Source organism: Lutra lutra, chromosome 4 (genome assembly GCF_902655055.1).
Source record: "Lutra lutra chromosome 4, mLutLut1.2, whole genome shotgun sequence".
NCBI classification, from domain to species: Eukaryota; Metazoa; Chordata; class Mammalia; order Carnivora; family Mustelidae; genus Lutra; species Lutra lutra.
The window spans coordinates 169,966,214-169,987,337 of record NC_062281.1 but is presented as its reverse complement, the minus strand read 5'-3'; the positions used below and the strand labels follow the sequence as shown (position 1 = coordinate 169,987,337).

The following is a 21,124-nucleotide window of genomic DNA, read 5'->3' as shown; positions in this document are numbered from 1 at the left end:
TTGCCTTAGAATTTTTTACTGAATTCATTAAGAAACATTATCAAGTCTGCAACAAAAGCTATTTCCAAAGCCTTTCAGTATTCAATAATAATGTTTAAGGGTGGTTCTTGAGAAAAATTTTAGGTTAAAAAAAATCCCATCAATAAAATTTTACTGTGAAGCCATCGAACTGCTGTTTGGTAATGCAAATCAGGATCCGCCTTCTATTTCTGACAAAAATTCGCAGAACTGACGATGGTTCATTCAGTCTACAAAAGTGAATTGACAGTGAATGCAGGTGACTTTTGACAGTAGTGGCTCAGCCTGTGATTAGAAGTTTTGTGGAGTACCTGCTGATGAATGTACAGGGAATAACCATGTGCTTGAAACACCTTAACATTTTCACAAGCCCTGTAAATTTGTCCAGTTAAGCCCTTTCTTCTTTACATATTTTTTTACCACCATCATTGGTGCCACATCTTAGCGGATTCAAGTTCAGGTTGTATTAATGTTCTCTCAGGCGTCTTTGAAGATTCTCACCTGTAGTTGTTCTGTGTAGACGGTTCAGAAAGGCTAGCTCTTCGGTCATTTCAAACCCAGCATTGATTTCTGCAGTTAAACAGCTATGCAGTATCTGTAATATCTGTTGAACCAAGAGGCAAGGAACACGACTGAAAATCATTCCTCTCCCCTTTTAACAGATGTCCGGTTGTTGAGCAGTTTTAGATTTACAGAACATCTGAGAAAATAGTACAGAATGTTCGCATGTATACCTCATGCCCATTTCCCCTGTTAACAAATTAGTATGGTATGTTGTTCGTAGCTAATGAGCTAGTGTTGATGCATTGTTAACCAAAGTCCTTACTTTATGCACATTTTCTTAATTTTTACCTGATAACCCCTTTTCTGTTCCAAGAGCCTGTCTAGTATATCCTGGTATATCCTTTGTAGTTACATCTCCTTAGACTCCTCTTGGCTGTGACACCTTTTTAGACTTTTGTTTTGGGTGACTTTGACAGTTTTAAGTAGTGTAGGTTAGATAGTTTGTAGAACGTCCCTCAGTTGGGATTTTTCTCATGGTTAGACTGGTCTTACGGATTTTAGTGAGAAAGACCACAGAAGTAAGGTATCATTTCCATCACATCATACCAAGGAATATGTGTTACCAACATGATTTATTGTTGATGTTAACTTTGATCACCTGGCTAGGTTTCTCTGCTGTAAATTATTTCCTCCCTTCCATACTTTACTTTTTGGAAGGAAATCACTAGGCTCATTCCACTCCACTTATGGAACGGAGAGCTATGTTCCGCCTTCTGGAGGGTGGAATATATACATAAATTACTTGGAATTCTTTGGCATGGACATTTGGTCTCTTCTCATCCATTTATACAGTTATATCAGTATAGTCTCAGGGATATTTTATACTTTGAATTATCCATTACTTCATTTTTTTCAGTTTTTTTTTTTTTAAAAGATTTTATTTATTTATTTGTCAGAGAGAGAGAGAGGGAGAGAGAGCGAGCACAGGCAGACAGAGTGGCAGGCAGAGGCAGAGGGAGAAGCAGGCTGCCTGCTGAGCAAGGAGCCCAGTGTGGGACTCGATCCCAGGATCACTGGGATCATGACCTGAGCCGAAGGCAGCTGCTTAACCAACTGAGCCACCCAGGCGTCCCTTTTTTTTTTTTTTTAAAGTTTGGCTCTTGAACACTCTTAGTTGGATAGGAGTGTTCTTTTGACATACTCCCTTCATTGTGGTGGTTTTTCTATGTTTGTTTGTTTGTTTGTTGCACTTTCTTCCTTTCTGGCATTATAAGATATTCCAGGCTTATCCAGTGTCTTGCTGGCGTCAGCCCTAGAGTTAGTCATTTCTCCAAGGAGCTTTGGTTTCTTTTATTGGAGAATATTATTAGAAATCGAGGTGTGTGGGGTGCCTGGGTGGCTCAGTGGGTTAAAGCCTCTGCCTTCGGCTCAGGTCATGATCCCAGAGTCCTGGGATTGAGCCCCGCATCAGGCTCTCTGCTCAGCGGGGAGTCTGCTTCCCCCTCTCCCTCTCTCTCTACCTACTTGTGATCTCTTTCTCTGTCAAGTAAATAAATAAAATATTTTAACAACAAAAAAAAATCGAGGTGTGGATGCTAGATGTGCTTATTGGTACTGGAATGTTACTGCTTATAGGTCTTCTCACATGACAAAGCAAGGAAATAGATGTGTGTGTACATATAGGAGCTATGTGTATAATAACATTTTATATATATGTAGAAATACTTGTAAACATTTCTGACATATCTGTGTGTGTCCATTTTTATAAGCGAAACAGGAGTTTATACTGGTATCTCCACTTCTAATCCAGTACCACCTAGGTCATTCTACCCTTTCCATCTGTCTTTGTGGCCTCCTACTCCCAACAGTGAGAAGTTTGCTTCTCACTATCTGCCATGCATTTACTTACTAATTCCATACTTATTAATTCCAGTATACATATATAATGGTTTCAGAATTGTTAACCCATACCCCCATGGGAAACAACTTTAACATCTAGAATACAGTGATTATGTGCAATTCCTTTTGCTGTTTTCCTTGTTCCACTCTTTTCCATAGTTACTTAGGTCAGCTCCTTTCCCCTCCACATGCCTTTTTTTTTTTTTTTAAAGATTTATTTATTTGAGAGAGAGAGAGCACCAGTGCATAAGTGGGAGGGGCAAAGGGAGAAGGAGGGAGAATCTCAAGCAGACTCGCTGCAGAGCGCAGATTCCTGATGCTGAAACCAAAAAGACTGATGCATGTGCTTACCCGACTATGCCATTCGGGCATCCCTGCTTTATTTTTTAATTGACTACTGCTTTTGCTCCCATTGACATCAGCTTTTCCAGTCAAAAGGCTAATAGGCTTGAACAGAATGATTTTCTCTGGACACATTTCTTTGGCTGCTGCAAACATGATTTAATCAACTCACAGTAAATAAATGGCTTTCCCTGTTAAGCTAACAAATGAACCACTCAGAAACTTACTTTGGTTGTAGTTTCATTTTTACTTTTTTGTTTTTGTGAAGATCTTCTGTTGCAGTGAGATAATCTGTTTTACATTTTCTGATTTTCTAACGGAATGCTGTTAGATATGAATATTGTGATGAGTGCTTAGTTTGGTGATGTCGACACACATCATATTCTTGGCAAAGTTATGGTGTTTTTTTCTTCTTCTTCTTCTTTTTTTAAAATTTATTTTTAAGTAATCTCCACACTCAACATGGGTCTCGAACTCACAACCCAGAGATGAAGAGCCACATGCTCCACTGACTGAGCCAGCCAGGTGCTCCTTCTTCCCATTTTTTTTTTTTAAAGATTCTATTTATTTATTTGACTCAGAGAGGTAGAGATCACAAGTAGGCAGAGAGGCAGGCAGAGAGAGAGGGAGAAGCAGGCTCGCCACCAAGCAGAGAGCCTGACGCGGGGCTCAATCCCAGGACCCTGAGACCGTGACCTGAGCCGAAGGCAGAGGCTTTAACCCACTGAGCCACCCAGGTACTCCTGGTGTTTTTTCATAACAGAATTTTGCCATGTAAATCATTAACAAAATAATCCACACTCCACACTGCCCCTTAAATGGGTAGTGTTCAAAGTCCGCTTTTGTCTTGTTTTAACATATGGAGGTATACTGGTAATTTAAAACTAGTAATAAAATGGCAGAATGCATGGTACCTGAATGACTGAACTGTACCTGCGTCCCCGCAGTCTTTGGCAGCACAAGGTGGTGAGACCTCGTAGTCTCGTTTGCAGCTACTCCACTCTGCTGTTGTGTGAAAGCAGCTAGCTGTAAACCACGGAACACGGCTGTATTCTAGTAAAAGTCTTCATAGATGTTGAAGTTTGAATTTCATAGAATTCTCACACATCCTGAAATACTCTTGATTTTTTTTTTTCAACCATTTAAAAATGTAGAAACAATTCATAGCTCATGGGTGGTTAGGAAAAAATAAGAAGGAAAAAATAGGCTGGGCTTGATTTGGCCTTTGTGCATCATTTGATGAGCCCTTGATGTAGAAGGCCCTATATTCGCCACCCATATGGGAAGTATCTTTTTCTCCAAAATCACTCGTAGTATTTTCACCAGACTTGGATTCTGTTTTGGTTCCTGCTGATGTCATGGAAGGGGCTTAGAACAAACTTTGCACGGTTTTCTGTGGTAAAACACTAAAGGTTTATTTGCCCAGCTGTCATCATCTCTTCAATCCCTAGTATTTTTCCCCCCAGACAGGAAGTAGGTTAAATTTTGTTCTTTTTTATTATTTATTTATTTATTTATTTATTTATTTTTAAGGTTTTATTTATTTATTAGAGAGAGACAGATCACAAGTAGGCAGAGAGGCAGGCAGAGAGAGAGGGAAGCAGGTTTCCTGCTGAGAAGAGAGCCCAATGCAGGGCTCCATCCCAGGACTCTGAGATCATGACCCGAACTGAAGGCAGAGGCTTAACCACTGAGCCACCCAGGCACCCTCAAATTTTGTTCTTTTTTAAAGATACTGTTCAAGAGAGAAAAGAGAGAGTATGTGTGCTGGAAGAGGAACAGAGGGAGAGGGGCAGTCAGAATCCATGCTGAGTGGAACCTGAGGCGGACTTGATCTCAGGACCCCTAAGATCATGACCTGAGCCCAAACACAGAGTTGGATACTTAATGGACCGTGTCACCCAGGCACTCCTAAATTTTGTTCTTTGGATATTTTGGTTTAACTTAATTAGAAGACACTGCTCTTTTGTTCACTTTTATTGGTATCTTGCTATTAATGCTAGAGGAAATTAGTCTTACACAAGCAAGTTATGCTTGGTGGTTTTAGAGGACTAAGCTTTAAACTTAGGTTCATAGGAGCAGGCAGGGTCATCCTTGTGTTTTCTTCATGTTCTTTATCTCAGCAACTAATATTACTGTGGGTGCCTGAGGTGAGATGAGGAATAAAATAATTCAAGTCTTTAACTTTAGGGGTACAAATATTATGGTCCTAGAATATTAGTATTTACCCTCTGTTTGGATTTAGGAACTATGTTGTTACTTAAGGTCTGGTAGTGTTTGGAACGTGGGAGTATTCTGAGGTGCACTCTGGTCTAAGACACTCCTGTCCTTCACCTGGATTATTAGAGGCAATATCTATTAATTTCTTCTGACCTTGTCCCATTGAAACCTGTTCTATACTCAGCAGCCAAAATGATCCTTTTAAAACATAATTCCGGTCATATTTCTCTTCTACTGAAAACTCTCCATTGGCAGCCCCCATTACGCAGAATAAAACCAAAGTCCTAAAATGGCTTGCAGGACCTGTATGTTCACCCATATCTCTGTACCCCCATCTTTCCCCTAGAATATAAGCTGGGAATGAAGAGATACTTAAATTGTCGACCCACCATTGCCTAGAATAGTACCGGGCAAGGTGGTAGATACTTGATAAATTTTTTGTTGAATAAGTGGACAACTAGGGAAATTGTGTAAAAGGGGAAAAGGTCTATTGTTGGCAGTGCCATGGTGTCCTTGTTAATCATCTGGCATTTGACCAAGGGAAAAGTATGCCTGTGAGTGTCCAGACGACACAGGCAGGACAGGCTGGGGAGGGTGCATAAAGGCGGCTGCAGGGATGACTCGAGGCTTTAGGGGTCTCCTTACTGTCACAGAGTAAATAAGGGCTAGATCCTCAGATTTGCTTCTTTGCCCGTTGCAACAGTGGAAGGTTGAAGATTTGTTGAGGTGATAAAATTCTTGCTGATGTCCAAGAGGAGGTTAATTAATAGGAAAGAAATATGGTGGGGTAGTAAAACAGAAGGGTGTGTGTGTGTGTGTGTTTGCTAGCTATCTGGTTAGAATCTTAAGGATGGGTGTATTAATAGAATAGCCCATTTTCTTTAATTCAGTGCATTGTAGAGTAAGTGGTTCTCAGTCCTGGAACAGTCACTTCGACTTCCCTCCAGCTGACTGCTATGAGCCCCTGTTCCTCTGCAGTTAGAAACAAGGAAAAGCTTTGGCTGGTGTAACCTAGGATATATTCTAAGAACCAGCGGCATGAATATATGGAAAAGTATTTCGCAGGAAAGTTTTTGAAAGTGCTGTGTTACTGTGAACTAAGTAAATGTAAACACTGTCATTAATTTGGTGAAGGGGCTGACCGAATACTTTTATCTGAATAAAATAGTCTTAGCCTGTTAGTTTTAAGAATAAGTTTTTATTGCCTCTTCTAATGTTAATTACCTGATTACCTTTGGTATAGGTCAAGATTTTATTGCTTGGGTTTTCAGTTTACTCAGCAAACACATATCAGTGTTAGGTATCTATAGGTTGTAATCCTTTGAGGGAAATTGACATTAATGGATGTAATGAGATGAGTGTAAGGCGAGACATGTCCAGGAAGCAGTACAGAACTCAGCCTATGTGCACCAGGGACAGCTTGCTGGGGAAGGAGACCTCTGTAAGAATGAGTAGGGGTTTGTTTGGTGGGAGTGGAGGAGGGATTCTAGGCTGAGGGTTCACATGTACCAAGAGACCATAGCTTAAGCAAATACATTCCTTTCTTTTCCTGGCTAGGTAGGCAGAGTTCAGCTATGTGCAAACCACAGATTTTAGAGAAAGCTAGGGTGGTTGTCTTTAATTGAGTGAATGCTGAGTAAGTGGGAAAAAAAGTGATTAAGACTGCATCTTCAGATTATTTGAATCTTGGGTGTCTTCCTTCTCTATAGCAATATGAATGAACGATAAAGCTTTAACAAGCTAGGAGGAGTAAGGACATTCATACTTGTTCATCTTGGAACTTTGTTTTGGATAATACTATATAGCTTTGATGTATAGTCATGTTAGTAATGTTTAGAACTGAGAGTATTTAAGTAATTGGATCAGAAAGGTTATTTTGTGTTTTAAGGGATGAGGATGCGAAGTTGTTTTAACTTGCAATGTGTTAAATTCAGGTCGGCATACCTCAGTTACATTTTTTTGTTTCAGATATCTAATTCTTCTGAAGTAATTGTCCAGGTTAAATTACGAAGTTTGTGGATTAGTCTTGCATAATGCAGACCGTAGCACCTGAAATATTGCCAGTGAGAGTATCCGGTTATAAGGGGAAGGTTTTAGCTTTCCGTTCTGCAGCCTTACTGTAGGTAGGGGTTGGGTGGATAAAAACCTGACTGAGACCGAAGACCCTCAGGCCAGGATGCTTTGAGAGAGAAGGTCCACTTGGAGTGAAGTCGAGGGTTAAAGTAGAGTTTTTGCTTAGAGATTTGAAGCGTCTGTTTGACGATACAGTCTGCAACTGCTTGTTTCCTCTTGTTCCAGAATTGTATCCTGACTCTGTAAACTGGACAAGCCAGTGACGCTGCCAGTGTTCTGCCGTAGTGTCTCTTCGGGATCCGGTGCAAGTTGAATCATTGTTCAAATAAGGTAAATGTATGGCGCTAAAAGGAACTAATAATAACTTCATTGGCGTATAAAACCAGCCTTATGTGTTAAAGAGTTGTTCAGAAAGGGGTGCCTGGGTGGCTCAGTGGGTTAAAGCCTCTGCCTTCGGCTCAGGTCATGATCCCAGGTGGGATCGAGTCCTGCATCGGGCTCTCTCCTCAGTGGGGAGTCTGCTTCCCCCTCTCTCTGCCTGCCTCTCTGCCTACTTGTGATATCTCTCTCTCTCTGTCAAATGAATAAATAAAATCTTTAAAAAAAAAAAAAAGAGTTGTTCAGAAGATTCCTTAAGGGAAGTTCTGCGTTGTTAAGCAGTGTTTATTTTTCAGCTTAATAAACTGAAACAGGATGATAAAGTAGCTTTGCTGTCCTCTCTGATTCTAAGTTGTAGAATCAGCACTTTCTATTTTACCTGAATAATACATGTTTATTCATTAGGAAGTATTGAAAAGATCATCCATAAACTTTATGTGTATAATCATTGTTAATATTTTGATGAATAGTTTCTTTTCATATGTGTGTTACTTGGATATGGTGTGTGTTTAAGCAAATTGGGGTTGGACTTTCCTGTCTCACCTGGTTCTTGTTAACATTCTCCGTTTGCATTTTTAAATGACTCGTGGCATTTAATCATGGATGTGCCATGTAATTTCAAATTATCTAACTAGTTCCTTTTTGGTAGACATTTAGGCTCTTCTGCATTTTCCTCTGTCTGATAACTATGTGATAGACATGAATACATTTATGTATACATTTGATTTTCTCTCACAGTACATTTTCTTAAAAAAAGCATCTTATATATTTATTGAATTTAATTTTACTTATTAATACATGTATAAAAATCCTTCTTGGTCCCTAGAAGCTGTTGTTTCTGCTTCTACTGTTATTTTTGCTATTGCTTCTACACAGTAAGCTTATTTTGTTACTTACTGATTTTTCTCATTTTTTGTATTATCTGTTAATTTCCCACCTTGGATGGTGGTGGTTTCTGGTAGAATTCCCTGACCACTTCACACATTCACATTTATTGTCACTCTGGTTATAATACCATTTTGCTTAGAGCACTGTTCACTGTTGGAGGTGTATGGCTGTGTATAACTTACAGCCGAATCATTTCACATGCCATGGTTAATTTTCCTGTTTTGCATAGCTTTTTATTTTCTCTGTTGTAATATCTTTTTTTGCTCTGTTTTGCTTAATTTCCGTTTCTCATCAGTTATTAATCTTTAAAGTCTACCCAGAAATGTAAATATTCCTCAGTATTTTAAGTATTTTAGTGATATTACAAGTTATATCTTCCTGGAGGTACCTTCTGATCTGCTCCATTTTGGATGTTTTCTAGGCAGCTGTCATGCTTGCTCTGTCAACATCATCATCCTCATGACTTTTCCTGCATCTTTTGTGCTGGATCCCGTTAACTTTTTCCCATATCCTTTCCTTAATTCAGTCTCATTTTGGAAGAGCACTTTTCTCCATCGGCTTCCTGAGAAAAGGGTACACAAGAGGTGAATTGTTTAGACATGTATGTCTAAAATGCCTTTATTTTACTTCCATACTGATAGTTTGGTTGGGTATAGAAGTCTAATTTTTTTTAAAAAGATTTTATTTATTTATTTGACAGAGATCACAAATAGGCAGAGAGACAGGCAGAGAGAGGGGGGGAAGCAGGCTACCCGCTGAGCGGAGAACCCGATCAGGGCTCAATCCCAGGACCGTGGAATCATGCTTGAGCTGAAAGCAGAGGCTTTAACCTACTGAGCCACCTAGGTGCCCCTAGAAGTCTAATTTGGACATAACTTTCCTTAGAAAATTTTGAAGATACTGCTGTATTGCTCTTTGCCTTTCACTGTTCATGAGATACCAGTTATCTTTGACCTCTGCAACTTTAGAACTTCTCTTTCCCAGCATTCTGAAATTTTATAATGATGTTCTTTGTGTGGCTCTTTTCATCTAACGCGCTGGTCACTTAACTGAAACTTAATGTCCCTCAGTTCTGGGAAATTTTCTGGAATTATGTCCTTGATTTTTCTCTCCTTTATTGTCTCTACTCTTTTTGTGGAATTGTTAATTGGGTGTTGGATCTTTTGAACTGATCCTATAAATTTATCCTTTCTCTGCTCTTTCCATCTTTATTTACTTTTTGGGAAATTTCTTTGATTGCATTTTATAGCCTTTGTTGTTTTTTTCCACTTAACGTTCATATATATATATATCAATCATATTTATCAACTCTTTTTTTTTTTTCCTTCTCCATTCATTCATTCATTCATTTTATTTTATTTATTGGGCACCTGGGTGGCTAAGTCGGTTAAGTGTCTGCCTTCAGCTCAGGTCATGATCCCAGGGTCCTGGGATGGAGTCCCGCATTGGTTCTTTGCTCAGCGGGAGCCTGCTTCTCCCTGTGCCTGCTCTTCCCCACACACATACACTGTGTCTCAAACAAATGAGTAAAGTCTTTAAAAAAAAAAAGAAAAGATTTTATTATTTGAGAGAGAAGGGGAGAATATAAAGGGAAAGTGAGAGGGAGAAGCAGACTCCCTAATGGACAGAGAGCCTGATGTGGGACTCAATCCCAGGACCCTGAGATCATGACCTGAGCCAAAAGCAGATGCTTAACCAACTGAGCCACCCAAGCACCCCGTCAGCTTTTTCTTTTAAGTAATCTGCACTCAGCATGAGGCTTGAACTCGACTCCCAAGATCAAAGGCTCCATGCTCCACTAACTGAGCCAGCCAGGCAACCCCATCTTCATCAACATCTTTATTTGCTCCATTCTTCTTCTTCATACAACTCTAAACAGTCACAGTCCCTACAAGAATATAGTTACGCTTTTTTTTTTTTAAAGATTTTATTTATTTATTTGAAAGACAGAGATCACAAGTATGCAGAGAGGCAGGCAGAGAGAGAGGAAGGGAAGCAGGCTCCCTGCTGAGCAGAGTGCAGGGCTCTATCCCAGGACCCTGGGATCACGACCTGAGCCGAAGGCAGAGGCTTAACCCACAGAGCCACCCAGGCGCCTCATATAGTTATGCTTTTTATACGTATGCAGAATCTTGTGCCTTCTGTGGCTGCCAGGACAGGCTGGCAGTTGGTCTTAAATTTTCCCATGCGAGTCAGGGATTCCAGTTGCAGTAAATTACAAACTCCTTCCTTCCCACCTCTCATGAAGGCTTTTCAGTTTATTGACATGGATGATAAGATTTATTTATTTATGTTATTGTGATAAGAACATTTAAGTTGATATCTGGCCAACAAATTTTTTAGTGGATATTGTTGACTATAGATAGAGCATTGTACAGCAGATCTCTAAAGCTTATTAGTCTTAGTTAACTGAAACTTGTTGCACTTGATTAGCAAATGCCCATTTCCCCTTATTCCCAGCCCTATGGCAACCACCATTCACTCTGATTCTATGAGATTGTTTATTTGAGATGCCTCATATGAGTGGAATCATGCATTATTTGCTGTTTTGTGACTGGCTTATTTCACTTAATATCGTGTCTCCCAGGTTCATTAAAAAAATTCTTTTTTTTTTCTTTTGAGGCTGAATAGTAGTCTGTTGTGTGTGTACACCACATTTTCTTTATCCATTCTGTTGGTGGACATTTAGGTTCTTTCCGCATCTTGGCTTTTGTTAGCAGTGCTGCAGTGAGCATGGGAGTGCTAGTATCTCTTTGAGATCCAGATTTCACTTCTTTTGGATAAATACCCAGAAGTGGAATTGCTGGATATGCATTCTATTTTTAATTTTCAGGAGCTCCCTTTTGTTCTCTGAAGCAGAGATGAAATAGTATAGTATTTAAGATTGTGATAGTTTCCTCATGTGTGAAATGAGAATAATAATAAATAGTGTGTACCTCATGGCAGTGTTGTAACTTAAGCAAATGAATGTATGCAAAGCATTTGGGAGAAGTGCCTGGTATTACTTTATTATTATTACTTTCCTGTCCTTTTATGGTGGATGCAGTATCTTTTATCTCTGAGAAAACTAGTAAATAGGCTTACCCAGGCCTATCAGATAAATACTAATATTTTCTTTTTCGGTGGCTTTTTAATATTTCTTTAATAAATCAAGAATTTTATTTTTGTTTATGGTAAGAAGAAGGAATCTAACTTTTTGGGCCAGGTTGTACAGACTACTGATTTATCCTTTTATCTGGTGATTTGAAAAACCACCTTTGAGGGTGCCTGAGTGGCTTAGTTGGTTAAGTGTCTGACTCTTGGTTTCAGCTCAGGTGTCATGATCTCATTGCTTGTCAGGCTCCAGGCTCAGCAGGGCGCCTGCTTGAAGATTCTCTCTGCTCCCCCGCCACCCCACATTCTCTCTCTCTCAAAGATTTTATTTATTTGAGAGAGAGAGAGGGACAGAGAGAGCACACAACCAGGGAGAGGGAAAGGCAGAGGGAGAAGCAGAGTCCCTGCTGAGCAGGGAGCCTGGTGCGGGGCTTGATCCCAGGACCCCGATATCATGACTTGAGCTGAAGGCAGCTGCTTAACTGACTGAGCCACTAGGTACCCCTTAAATAAAGAAATCTTTTTTTTTTTCTTTTTTTTTTTTAATTTATTTGACAGACTGAGAGAAACAGAGCACACAAGCAGGGGGAGTAGCAGAGGGAGAGGGAAGCAGGCTCTCCACTGAGCAGGGAGCGTGGTGTAGACCTCGATCCCAGGATCCTGGGATCATGACCAGAGCTGAAGGCAGACACTTAACTGACTGAGCCACCCAGGCGTCCCTAAATAAATAAATCTTGAAAAGAAAGAAAAGAAAAGCTACCTTGGTAAAGTGTGTCTTACAGGGTATGTTTCTTTTGGGGGGCGAGGTAATATTTCTTTTTTCTTTTTTTTTTTTAAAGATTTTATTTATTTATTGGTCAAAGAGAGGGTGCGAGAGCAAGTATGTGTGAGAGTACAAGCAGAGGGAGGAGCGTGATTGGGACTTGATCCCAGATGCTTAACTGACTGAGGCATCCAGGTATCCCCGGGGTGGTGGGAGTGTATTTCTAAACTTTGTATTTTGTTCCATTTATTTCTCTAATCTTGTACTAATATTCAGTGGTTTTAACTGTAGCCTTATTTTATCTTTTACTTAGTAATGCAAGCCTTTTTTCCTCTCCACCCTCAGTAAACTAAACATAATTACATCCATACTCCGTATTTTCATCCATAGAGAAAGATTTCAGTTCTTGAAGAGACTTAAGTATTGGTAACTAGAAAGTAAAAGACTAGAAGCATATGTACATAGGAAACTAGTTGCATAATTTTTTAAATAAGCATACTGGATTTTAACCACTTAAGATTCTTACCTTTGTCTTTTAAGGCTGCTTTTGATTTTTTTGATTTATTCAGTCAGTAGATGCTTGAGTCCTTGTTACTGTGCCTGCTCTGTGTGCTTGGGTTACCAGCAGTGAGCAAGACAGACAGGACTTGTGTTCTTGGGGAGCTTACTTTTCTAGTTTGGGGAGGCAGATAAGATAATTTCAGATTTTCCTAAGTGTTAGGAATGAAACAGGACTACCAGATAACTGGGGGCTAGGGGTCCAGTGAGGTTTCATTAGATAATACGTTACAGGAAGGCCTTTTCAAGTAGCCGAGAGTAGCAGGATGGGAAAGGATCCGGCCATGCTCGAGACTGCAGAAGAGTGTATTTGGAGACAGTGCCAAGTGGAAAGGTGCTGAGACTCTAAATGCCAGCCTTGTTCAAGGAACAGAAAGAAGACCATTGTGGCTCCGAGAGTGGTTTGAGATGGTGTTGGACAAGTAGGTGAGAGCCACAACACTTCGTCTTTTGAAGCCGTGGCAAGCCAGATCTTTCCTATATAAACCTGATGAGTTCAGTTTTGTTCCTTTATTAAGGAATACATATAAGATGTTCTAGGAGATAAATAGATCTATTTCTTTTTATTTTATTTTATTAAATTTAAAAAAAGATTTTTTTAATTTATTTGTCAGAGAGATGGAAAGAAAGCACCCAAGCACTGGGAATGGCAGGCAGAGGGAGAAGCAGGCTCTGCTCTGAGCAAGGAGCCTGATACGGGACTCGATCCCAGGATCCTGGCATTATGACCCAAGCCTAAGGCAGACGCTTAACTGATTGAGCCACTCGGGTATCCCAGTAGATCTATTTCTCTAGGTGGTTTATATGCAGTTCCTGAAGGAAAGCCCAGAGAGAGGAGCAGCATTGCTCACATATATCTGAACTAAGTTCTGGTTGGGTGTTTGGATCTAACTGGAGTTGGAGTAGTTGTGTTGTCTTTAAATGTAGGTAGCTTTGAATAGTGCCTTAATTCATTTTTTTAATAAATACTTTATTTGAGAGAGTGTGGGGGAAGAGGCAGAGGGTGAAGCAGACTCCCTGCAGAGCAGGGAGCCCAATGCGGGACTCTATTCCAGGACCCTGGGATCATGACCTGAGCGGAAGGGAGTCACTTAAGTGACTAAGCCACCAAGGCGCTCCCTTAACTCTTTTTTTTTTTTAAAGATTTTTTATTTATTTATTTGACAGACAGAGATCACAAGCAGGCAGAGAGGCAGGCAGAGAGAGAGGAGGAAGCAGGCTCCCCGCTGAGCAGAGAGCCTGATGCGGGGCTCGATCCCAGGACCCCGAGATCATGACCTGAGCCAAAGGCAGCGGCTTAACCCACTGAGCCACCCAGGCGCCCCCCTTTAACTCTTTTTATTTATTTTTTTTTTTTAAAGATTTTATTTACTTATTTAACACAGAGAGAGGTCACAAGCAGGCAGAGAGACAGGTAGAGAGAGAGCAGGAAGCAGGCTCCCTGCTGAGCAGAAAGCCCGATAAGGGGCTCAATCCCAGGACCCTGAGATCATGACCTGAGCCGAAGGCAGAGGCTCAACTCACTGAGCCACCCAGGCGCCCCCATTAACTCTTTTTAAATGGAAGCAGCGGGTTGGGCTCTTGGTTTCTTTTGTAGACTCAGGATAAAATCCAAAATGATAGCAGATCTTGAAATCATTTTTGGTTTCTTATATAGAGTTGTGTGTTTATTTAAGACATTTCTCTTTTTTTCTCCCTCAGTATATCTGGTGAAGTGCAGATATAAATGGAAAGCCATCAGGTGGTTATATCAACAGGAAAATCTTAGTGGATAGAAACTATAAACTGTAGAAATAACAGATGAATTTAAAAGTGACTAAGTAGAGGCGCCTGGCTGGCTCAAGTCAGTCGAGCGTGTCACTCTTGATCTCAGGGTTGTGAGTTTCAGTCCCATGTTGGATGTAGAGATTACCTAAAAAAATTAATAAATAAAAGTGACCAGTGGGTTAAACCCTCTGCCTTTGGCTCACGTCATGATCCCAGGGTCCTGGGATCGAGCCCCACATTGGGCTCTCTGCTCAGTGGGGAGCCTGCTTCCCTTCCTCTCTCTCTGCCTGCTTGTGATCTCTGTCTGTCAAATAAATAAATAAAATCTTAAAAAAAAAATAAAAGGGACCAGATTTAAATCTGGATCAGATTTAAAACTTGAGCATTCAAAAAGATGTAATCATTGTTGTCCTCTAGGACAGCACTGTGCAAGAGAAGTCCAGTCTGAGCTGTACATAATTTTGGATTTTCTAGCAGCCATGTTACAAAAGAAATCAAATGAAATTAATTTTAATGATATTTTTATGTAATTATCCAAAACATTCTCATTGCAACATGTAATTAATATAGAAAATAGTGAGTTAGTTTACATTTTGATTTTTGTACTAAGTCTTTGAAATTCTTTATTTTCTATGTGTGGCTCATCTCGGTACAGACCAGTAACATTTCAGGTGCTTGGTAGCCATATGTGTACTGGACAGTGCAGTGTGAGGGCTCATGCATCTGAAGGAACAGAACAATTAATGATTCAGTTATTGAATGATACATTCCCATCTTCTAAATATAAAGCCTTGAAAAAATAACTTATAATGAAATAAACTTAAATACACACTTTTTTCCTTCTAAACCTCTGTGTGATAGACTTGTTTAGATGATTTGATCCTAGAAAGATCAGTGTCTGTAAAAGATGTCAAACAACTTATTTCTCCTAATAGAGTTATAAAGTAGAATTCTGTGTAAACAGTGGTGTCTGTGTATTAGGGGTTGTATGATAACTTCATGAAGAGAGACCACAGTCCTACTTCTTGGAATCTGCAAACAGTGTTCCGTGTTCTGAAGGCACGGAACCCTTCCAGGTTTCCTCAGTAAGAATCTTTGATAAATGGACTTCTTTTAAAGCTCTAAAAGTGATTGCAGTATGCACCACTGGTTCAGCCCATGGTATTTGTAATAGTAATTTCATTTTAAAATGCAACAGTTAAGTGTCCGAGTTGGCTGTTTAAAGAGGTTTAGTACCATAATGAAAGCCGGAAGGAGGCCATAGATCATTAGTTTTGTGTGTGTGTTTGGGGGGGGGGTGTTAGATTATTTATTTATTAGAGAGAGAGAGAGAGAGAGAGAGATCACAAATAGGCACGGGGTGGGGGGAGGAGGCTCCCCGCTGAGCAGAGAGGCTGATGCGGGGCTCCATCCCAGGACCCTGAGACCATGACCTGAGCTGAACGCGGAGGTCTGACTAACCCACTGAGCCACCCTGGTGCCCCAGGAGGCCATAGGTCATTATTTAACATAGGCTTTATTGTCTTTAAGTTAGAAGAGCTGAGAGTTCCTCTAAAAAATAAAAAGATACTCCCTAGCGGTAACACATACTCATTTAAAACTGGCACTAAAATTGCTGTTACCCACCCTAGGGATAGAGGAGAACAGCCTCTGGGATGAAGTGAAGATTATTGAAGCTGCTGACTGTGCTGTTCATTCTGTTTCTCTAAAGATGAGATCGATTGCATAGATGATCTGTTAGCTTAGTAGACCCCCACTGAGTAAACTCTCAAGAGAAGATGCCACAAGTTGCCTACACTGGGGATACTGTGATGAACAAGTTCCAAATGAATGGCCCCTCAACTTGCTGTTGATGTTCCCTGCTAACACCTAGCAGCAAAGGGATTTGTTCTCCAAAGTTTGTGACTGTAGAACATGATCTTTTCGGATGCCTGGGTGGCTCAGTTGGCTGAACGACTGCCTTCAGCTCAGGTCATGATCCCGGAGTCCCGATATCGAGTCTCGAATAGGGCTCCCAGCTCCACGGGGAGTCTGCTTCTCCCTCTGACCATCTCCCCTCTCATGCTCTCTCTCTCTCTTTCAAATAAATAAATAAAATCTTTAAAAAAAGAATATGACCGGGCGCCTGGGTGGCTCAGTGGGTTGAGCCACTGCCTTCGGCTCAGGTCATGATCTCAGGATCCTGGGATCGAGTCCCGCATCGGGCTCTCTGCTCAGCGGTGAGCCTGCTTCCCTCTCTCTCTCTCTCTATCTGCCTGCCTCTCCGTCTACTTGTGATCTCTGTCAAATAAATAAATAAAATCTTAAAAAAAAAAAGAATACGACCTTTTTTTGCTTCTGTATACCTTTCAGTGCAACACATGCTTTAGCTAATATAAGGTATAAAACGCTGTATTCTGTGATTACTTACTACTAATAGCAAGAAAATAGAATTCAGTGAACTCTTGTTTGCTCTTAGAGAGGTTCCCCAGCATCTCCTTCTCACCATTCTGAGTTTGTAGCTAAACATAGCTTGTGGCAGGAACCTACCTGCTATATGCCAGGCAGTTTTTGTGCACTTTCTTTGTTCCCACGGTGGTTCTGTAACTGGTACATCACTCTTGGAGGATTGGGAAAAGAGCTTACCCAGCTCATGAGTGTAAGAGCCAAGAACCTAGTTCTTTTTCAGTGCCAAAGCCCCTATTCACTGCAGAACCTGGTCCAGTATTAGAAAGTGACTCTCAGGGGCCCCTGGTGGCTCAGTCAGTTAGGCGGTCCACCTTCTGCTTGGGTCATGATCCTGGAGTCCCAGCATTGAGCTCTGCATGGGGCTCCCAGCACAGTGGGGAGTCTGCTTCTCCCTCTGCCCTTACCCCACTTGTGTTCTCTCTCTCTCTGGAACGAATAAGTAAAATCTTTAAAGAAAAAAAGAAAAAGTGACTCTCGGGTGCTGTCCACTTGAGACAGGGCATTTTATTTATTTATTTTTAAAGACCCCCCCCCCCCCTTTTGAAAAATTTTTAAGCTCTACAACCAGTGTGGGGCTGAGACTCACCACCCTGAGGTGAAGAGCTGCATGCTCCACTGACTGAGCCAGCCAGGCGCCCGGAGATGGGGCATTTTAGATTGATAATTCAGCATATTCTCTCACTTACAACCACCTTCATGCCCATCTTGAAGTAACCTTAGATTGTGGAGAACACTGAATGAAACCTGGGTTCCGATCCTAGCTTGGTTGCTGTGTGTTGTGATTATTATGGCTCCCCTTGCCACTGAGCAGGACTTCCCAGCCGCCTGTCTTCTTTGGGCTTCGTGACTGTGAGACATGGACACCAAATCCCTCTGGCTTTTTGTTTGTTTGTAATAAACTTTTCGTTGGAGACCTGGTTGACAAACCACTGCAGGGATGGTCCCACATCCCCGTATTAGTTTGCTAGGGCTGCTGAGAGTACAGACTGGGTGCCTTCAGCAAGAGCAGTTGCTTTTCTCACATCTGGAGGCTTGGAGTTAATCCACGTGTTGGCGGGGTTGGTTCCTTGGCATATAGGTTGGTCTCTTCATACTGTCTTTGCTCCACATATCCCCATGTCCAGATGTCCTCTTTTTATAAGGATAACTTACATCTCTGTAGAGATCCTGTCTCCAAATGAGGTCACATTCTGCAGTACTTGGGGTTAGGACTTCAACATACAAATTTTGGGGGTGAGGGGAAAACAGTTCAACCCATAATAGTTCCTCTGTTCCCCATGCCCAGTTTCCCGTTATCCACACCGTACATCAGTATATGTACAGAATTAATGAACCAGTACTGATACATTGTTGTTAACTAAAGCATTATCTCTGTTACAGCACAGGAGAAAACTTCAAAGAGAGACTGGGAAAAGATCCCAAAGTAGTGACCTTTTTTCTGACTTTACTCTAGTGCATGTGCGAGAAAACTCCCAAAGTCACATTATGAACCTGAAGAGATAATGAAAGATACTTTTCTGTGTGTAATTACAACAGGACAGGGACCTTGTCTTTCTTGTTTGCTGCGTCTAGCATAATGTGCAGCGTGGGAGTTAGTGTTGAGTAAATCTGCATGGAATGATCAGAAGCGTGCCTGGTTCTTGCTGGACCATGGTATTTTTGGAGAATAGACTCCTACCACTCTTCCTAAAGGAAGTGTAGGCGTACTTTACCTTTTATTGTACTTCTCTCTGTTGAGCTTTTTAAGTACTGTGTTTTTTGGTTTTGTTTTGTTTTTACAAATGGAATGCTGTGGCATCCCTGTGTCCCACAAGTCTGTCGGTACGGTGCATGTTCGCAGCCGTTTTTGTCACTTCATGTCTCTGTGTCACAGTTTGGTGATTCTTGCGGTATTTAAAACTTTTAAAATTATATTTGTTAGGGGCGCCTGGGTGGCTCAGTGGGTTAAAGCCTCTGCCTTCAGCTCAGGTCATAATCCCAGGGTCCTGGGATCGAGGCCCGCATCGGGCTCTCTGCTCGGCGGGGAGCCTGCTTTCTCCTCTCTCTGCCTGCCTCTCTGCCTACTTGTGATCCCTGTCTGTCAAATAAATAAATAAAATCTTTTAAAAAAATTATATTTGTTATAGTGATCTATGATTAGGGATTACAACCTGCTGAAAGCTTAAATGATGGGTAGCATTTTTTAGCAATAAAATATTTTTTCATTAAAATAATGTATTTTTTTAAAGACATAGTGGTATTACACACCTGATAGACTACAGTATAGTGTAGTTTTAAACCAAAAAATTCATTTGACTTTATTGCTGTGGAACTAGACCTGCAGTATTTCCAGTGTGCGCGTGTATGCAGAGATTGTGAAACTTGCTTTAATGAGAGAGCAAAACTTTTTAAAACAGAAATGATTGTATATTTACTTTTCCATTAAGCATCTCTAATGCACAGTGTCCTGTTTGTAAAGCCCGACTTACTGCCTATCCTGAAACCTTAGAAGTTGTATGTCCAGTATTATCCACATTTGACAAAGGAATAAACAAACCTACAGAAATTATTACTTTCTTAAAGTTTCCCAGGACTGTCTTACTCCAAGTAACTTCCTTTCACTATGACATTAGTAGACAAACCATAGACTGTTCTTACTACACAGGGTGTAGGCAAATAAGGTTATTTACCACTTACTTGTTACTCCTTCACAATACCTCTAAGAGGCATACTTACGTTAAAAGAAATTGGTGTTTAAAATTCTTTGCCTGCATTTTATTTCATAGCTTCTTTCAAGCTGCTGAGTCAGACCTAGTCCATTATTTGTGTGGATTTTTCAGACTTTCCAGGCACTGACTGATTTTGAAATTATCTTCCTGTGAATGTTACATAATATCCCACCAGTTAAGACTTCCGTATGTTTTAATTTCTGATTGAGGGAAAAATAGTTTGATTAAAAGAGTGAATAAAGGTGTTCCCCAATAAAGATTTGTCGTTGGGATCTTAATATTTTTTCTAATGTCAAAGCAGGCAAGTAAGCAAGCTTTATGGAACTCTGATTGCTGTGTGGAAATCAGCCTTGAAATAACTAGTGCCTTTCTGCCTGCTGTATTCTGTGTTTACTGAAAATACCACTGAATTTTTCCTACTTTTCCAAGTATTCAGAAGTAATATGGTCCTGGGGTGCCTGGCTGGCTCAGTTGGTGGCGTACGTGACGTTTGATCTCGGGGTGGTGAGTTCAGGCTCCATGTTGGGTGTGGAGTCTACTTCAAACATTTTCTTTTTTAATTTTAAATGTTTTATTTTTATTTATTTGACAGAGACCCAACGAGAGAGGGAACACAAGCAAGGGGAGTGGGAGAGGAGAAGCAGAATTCCCGCTGAGCAGGGATCCCAATGTGGGGCTTGATCCCAGGACCCTGGGATCATGACCTGAGCCACCCAGGGACCCCTCTTTCTAATCAAAAAAAAAAAAAAAAAGGAATTGTAATATGGTCCTGTTCTTTTAAAAAGTGAAAGATGGAAGGGGTGGAGTTTGCCCTATCATTGGGACAAGAAATTAATTAAATGACTTAAGAGCAAGAAGGAAATGTGACTTTGCCGACTCTGTGATGGAAGAAGCTAGAAGCAATGTCCCACATCCTGACAGGGGTCTGTAGCAGAGCCCTGACTTGTTCTGGGAATTCATCTTTACCAAGTGAGGTGCTCGCCTGAATTTGGTATAGGTGGCTTGTCCCAGATGCAAGTTGATAAGGTTTATTGTTGTTTGAAGAGAGCACGAGTGAGGGGGATGGATAGAGGCAGAGGGAGAGAGAGATTCAGAAGCAGACTCCCCCACTGAGTACAGAGCTCCATCTTACAGTCATGATCTGTGCTGAAATCAAGAGTCAGGTGCTGAACCAACTGAGCCACCCTGGTGCCCCAAATGCTAAGTTTTTAGTTACAGTCAGAGGGTAAGTGGCCAAGTCCCTGGTTAGCTAATAATGTATTTTCAGGCAGATTGGCTAGTTTTTTATAAAGGAATAGAATGTGATGAATGTTAAAGGATTTAAGTTTTAGCACTGACTGGCTGGGCATGGAAGGATGATTATTTTCTTACAAGATTTTTATTTGAGGGGCGCATGGGTGGCTCAGTCAATTAAGCATCAGCCTTCAGCTCGGGTCATGATCCCAGAGTCCTGGGATTAAGTCCA

The 21,124-nt window shown here is 40.9% G+C and overlaps 1 protein-coding gene across 4 annotated transcripts in view; it reads left to right on the top strand.

The window, feature by feature from the left end:
* The window catches only part of THRAP3 (thyroid hormone receptor associated protein 3), a 72,903-nt gene that overhangs the window by 15,369 nt on the left and 36,410 nt on the right, over nucleotides 1-21,124 (top strand). For 3 of the 4 annotated variants that reach the window (XM_047725581.1, XM_047725578.1, XM_047725579.1), the window contains exon 2: nucleotides 7,282-7,386. The exons of the other annotated variant lie outside the window; for it this stretch is intronic. The gene's annotated coding sequence lies outside the window, so the exon portion shown is untranslated. The remainder of the gene's footprint in view (nucleotides 1-7,281; nucleotides 7,387-21,124) is intronic. 4 annotated transcript variants of the gene reach the window in all.